The following is a 4,844-nucleotide window of genomic DNA, read 5'->3' on the forward strand; positions in this document are numbered from 1 at the left end:
ATCACCCACATCCCTCTGGACACAAACCCTGGGGAGAGGAAAGCACTGGTCTGGGAGTCAGGACAGCTGCTCCCAACTTGCTGTGTGACTTGAGATGAGACCATTCCCCTCTCTGAGCCTCCATTTCCAGATGTACAGATGAAGTAGCTGGGCCATCTGCCGTCCCTGCTCCTTTCCAGTTCTAACATCCTGTTTCCACCTTCCTAAATGGAAGTGATCAATTTGGCCAGATTGGGAAGGCAAAGTGAGATCCAGCATCTCAGCCCTGTTTCGGGGTGCTGACAGGAACTGTGGGTTCGAGTAGAGGAAGGATTGGGGCAGGGTGGGTGGGGAGAGGGCTGTGTAATTAAGCAGTCACACTGTGGTCTGGTTGATTGTCGCGAGCCATCCTTGGGCTGTGTGTGACCTGGGCGCAACAGAGCTCTATGAGGGGACAGGTCTGGAGGTGGAGTCTGCACTCTCGGATGTGAGGGTCAACTGTATTTTGATTCCTTCATTGATTTTGTAATATTCTGTAATATTGTGTGATAACAGTAAAGCTTACCTCAAAGGACCTCATACTATCTCCATCTTAGACTTCAGTCACCTTCTGTCTACAGTGGATGAACATACCATCCAGCCCCCCTACAACTCAGCTAACTGGGCTGAGCCTGGAAGTGCGCCTCTCCTCTGGCTCTGCCTGTGATCGCACACAGCACCTGGGATGGGTGTGACTTGCCAAGGTATCAGTCAATCTGCTGACCAAGACATTGCAAAGCAAAACCCCACCTTTGAAATCTTACCCCTGCCTTATTTGGTGAGAACATTCCATCCAATCTCCTTTATGGGTCCCCCTATAAAAATAAAGGGATTCCGGGTGCACGCTGTCTTTCCTAGCCCACCCTCGGGGTCGCAGAGCCCTACCTCCATCAGAGACTCAGTTCCGTGTGTTGCGTGATTTCTTTGCCCTTTTCTTATCTTAGGGTTGCAGCCAGCTCTTGGGAGCCCTGTTCATCTCATCAGGGCGGGCAGCTGGCGAGGGCTGGTCATCTCAGTTCTGCTTCTGGCGAGGTGGCTGCTGGAAACTTCTTATCTCTGGAGGGCCGACTTCCACTGCTGGCTGCTCGGGATGTGTCTCTGTCGCCTCTGCAGGAGGCACCTCGGTTCCCTGGTTCCCTGAGGAACCCCCTCCTCTCAGCGATGATGGTGACATGTCTGCGTGTCTTCGAGGCTCTGCTGTGCAGAGCCACTGCAGGCATCTGGAACAGGAGGCTGCAAATCTGGTCCCCAGTCTTGAAGGGGGACGAGAGGTTAGGTAAATTTAGGGCTAATAAAACTTTTATTGCTAGTTTTTAGATAAACACTCCTTAAATGATTAACCTGACTATGTGCAGCTAATAGGCAGCTGATCGTAAGTTTAGGGTAATCAAGGGGATGGCACAGAAGGAAGAGAGCAAGGCCAGGCTTCGTCCTGCTCTTAGTGACCCACTGGGCTTCTGCAGGACTGAGTAAAGAGTCACTGCCTTTAGCGAAGGCAGCTCCTCTAAGTCCCTGTTACACTGAGACAGGTCCTCAGGGTAGGGTCCCCCAATCAAGCAAGCAACCCAGGTAAACCAGGATCACCTGAGGAATGCCTTGCCCTGTGGCCACCAAGTCATGGCACATTAACCAAGGGCCAGAAGGAAGAAGACTGCTCTGGGGGTGTCCGGGATCCAGGGCACAAATACACCGCACCCTCTGTCTCCCACAGCAACCTTAGCCCAGCCACCGGGACTGCTCTGCCGTGGGACCACGGGGCCTTTGCTCAGCCTCGCTCCCTGGTGTTTAACCATTACCACATGCTCAGCAGTTGAGACATGGTGAGGCCTTCCTGAGCATCTTCCTGTTTGTTTCTTGGTGCTTCCCAGTGAAATGGTCATTACCCCCCAGTCTATGGGGCAGAAAACAAGGTTTGGAAGAAAGTGGAAGGAGCTGGGAGTCAGGATTCAGAGAGAGGCCTTTGGATATTGACGCCTCCATTTACTTAGTCTTTCTGTGCCTCAGTTTACTCACCTATAAAATGAGAGTAATAATGGTATCTGCTTCATAAAGAGCCCATATGGATTCAACAAGTTAAGATGTGTAAAACACAGTAAGGAGGATGCTCCTGAGGTTAAATTTCTGAGTCCAGTTTTCACCCTTCTTCCAAATATTTAGTGAACCCCAGAAAGGCGACCTAAGTTGGTGACCAAAAGAATGAGCTCATTCAGACCACTGCCTCTTCTTAACCGAGAAAGTTACTTAACCTCTCTGAGCCCATTTCCTCATCTGGAAAATAGAATGATGATAACATCCTATTTCATCAGGATATTGTGAGGGGTAAGTTAATCTATGTAGAGCTTGAAAAATATTAGTCATCTACAATTAAGGGGACCAAGTGTACCAGATTGGTGGGATTGAGGAGTTTCTGGAGACATGGAATTTTTAGTATTAAAGTCAGGTAAGGAGCGGAGCGGGAGGCCAGACCCGGGAGCCGAGCAGCGGCGGCGGTAATGGCCGAGCTGGTGCAGGGACAGAGCGCTCCGGTGGGCATGAAGGCCGAGGGCTTCGTGGACGCCCTGCACCAGGTCCAGCAGAAAGCCACAGGACTCACTTGTGTTAGAAGAAGGCCTCCACTCCAGAGCTTGAAGATGTGGTCTTTCGGTCTCTTTCCAGTATTCCAGGGGAGGCATCCTTTCTGTCTCCCACATACTGACTTTTCATGTTAATATTGATGCTCCTGTAGACATTATATTGGATCCCAGAACTTTCCAACCCTGTGGTTTCACCTAAAATTTTGTCTGACGAATTGTTACTTACTGCCCAGGTACCAACTGTTACTGTAGTATCTCCATCTTAGACTTCAGTCACCTTCTGTCTACAGTGGATGAACATACCATCCAGCCCCCCTACAACACTGCTTGCTACTTTCCTCTGCAGTACAGGGTCCTCGACCTTGTTTCTCACTGGCTACTAATATGTAATGCCTATCACTCTGTGCCGATATGTGACAATCACCTTGTTGGCCTTCTGTGTCCTGGAAGAATTGTAGCCACTACCTTAAAGAGCTCAGATCCTCAGTTTGCAGAAGGCCTGTAATTGAACATAAAATGATTTTGAAACATTGCGAAGACTTTCTACTTCTCTTGAGGCAGTGGTTGAACTCATACTCTCGGACAACCTGCTCAAGAGGGAGACTCTCAGGTGTTAAATGCTGACTTAATGTGGATTGTTGAAGCAGTGCTGTTTACTACTAGCAGTGACACTTCATTGGAATTGTTCTCAGCTTTGAGATGCACCATTGACTGGAGCCATAATAGCCCAATGGAGCCAGGGCTGTTAAGTGTGTTCTTTCTGAATGTTATCAGCTGGAGGTCCATACTATCTTCAAGGATTTGATGGCCTTTAAAAACTAAAGGAAAAAAAAACAGGTTTGTGGGTAATTTTAGGTTTATTTTACAGTTCGTATTGGGCAAGAATGGAATGTTAGAAATCTGTAATATTGTGTGATAACAGTAAAGCTTACCTCAAAGGACCTCATACTATTTGGGCATCTGGGTGGTCATGGTTTTCCTTCTCCATAGTATATATAAGCATATTGCAGAAACTTGATCCCCTTGCCCCCCAGCAAGTGGAAATAGAGACAGTATATTTCTTTATGTGAGTGACTATAGACCTCCCGCCTCTTATATGTCCTTGTAAATACCAGCGACTGTAGGACCTTCATACTTTTGTTAAGAAAGTTGTAAGCTGTCTTGTGCTCGGTTTTTCTAGCCAATTGAGTAGAGTCTGAGTTCACCCTGCTGGGATTTGAATCCTTGCTTTCTTTTCAATCTGGTATATGGAGTCTAGCACCTAATCCACTGAGCTTCTCTTCTGGCATCTTGAAGCCTTGTATATCCTTTGGACTCTTTCCAACAAAGTGATCCAATGGTTGCTGTTAGTTTACTCAAGCATGGTATTCTGAGATCAAAAGGGAGTCTCGGAAGATGTTCCATGAAATTTTTTTCTCAGCGGGAGGTCCAGTGAGTTACTAATGTTTGGCACAAATGGGTAATTAATTTATATCTGTTCTGAAGGGTAGTAAACATGTGATATGATTCAGTCCTATTGATGAAGATCTAAAAGTGTTGGGTATTAAAAAAACATAGCTAGTATATAAACTAGCGCATAATTCATTGGATGGTTAGCAGAATTAAAGTGTGTCTTTAACTAGTTTGGAGAGGCCAGGATCTTAATAAAGGTTGGATGTGAGTTCAAAAAATAAATAAATAAATAAATAAAGTCAGGTAAGTTCTGGGCAAACCAGGGTGAGTTGGTCATATTGTTACTAATAGTGTACATATGTGTGCATATATATGAATATACTTTTTTAATATTTATTTTTTAGGTGTAGATGGACACAACACAATGCTTTTATTTTTATTTGGTGCTGAGGATCCAACCCGGGTCCCTCCCGTGCTAGGCGAGCGCTCTACCGCTGAGCCACAATCCTAGCCCCATACATATTTTTTATTTTATTAGTTTTTTTGCAGTACGGGGGATCGAACCCACGGATACTCTGAGCTATATCCCCTGTCCTTTTTTAGTTTTATTTTGAGACAGGGTCTTGCTGAATTCCCAAAGCTGGTCTCAAACTTGCAATCTTCCTACCTCAGCCTCCCAAGTGGCTGGGATACAAGCATATGCTACTATGCCTGACAATAATAGTATTTATTATTATTACAGACAATATCTTGCCAACTGCCATGGAGGTACACTGTTAAATGAAAGTTCACTAGGGTTTTGAGGAGCATAATAGGAAAAGGAAAGACCAACAAAATATAACCCAAAATAGAACACAGAAT

At 46.0% G+C, this 4,844-nt stretch overlaps 1 long non-coding RNA gene across 1 annotated transcript; it reads left to right on the forward strand.

Annotated features, from left to right (window-relative positions):
- The first annotated feature begins 422 nt into the window (after positions 1-422).
- On the forward strand, positions 423-3,415 carry LOC125612576. Its single transcript, XR_007343009.1, has 4 exons — positions 423-722; positions 963-1,294; positions 1,730-1,838; positions 2,176-3,415. It is a non-coding gene; the product is annotated as an uncharacterized LOC125612576 (long non-coding RNA).
- The last annotated feature ends 1,429 nt before the right edge of the window (positions 3,416-4,844 follow it).

Source organism: Marmota marmota, unplaced genomic scaffold, assembly GCF_001458135.2.
Source record: "Marmota marmota marmota unplaced genomic scaffold, marMar, whole genome shotgun sequence".
NCBI lineage: Eukaryota > Metazoa > Chordata > Mammalia > Rodentia > Sciuridae > Marmota > Marmota marmota.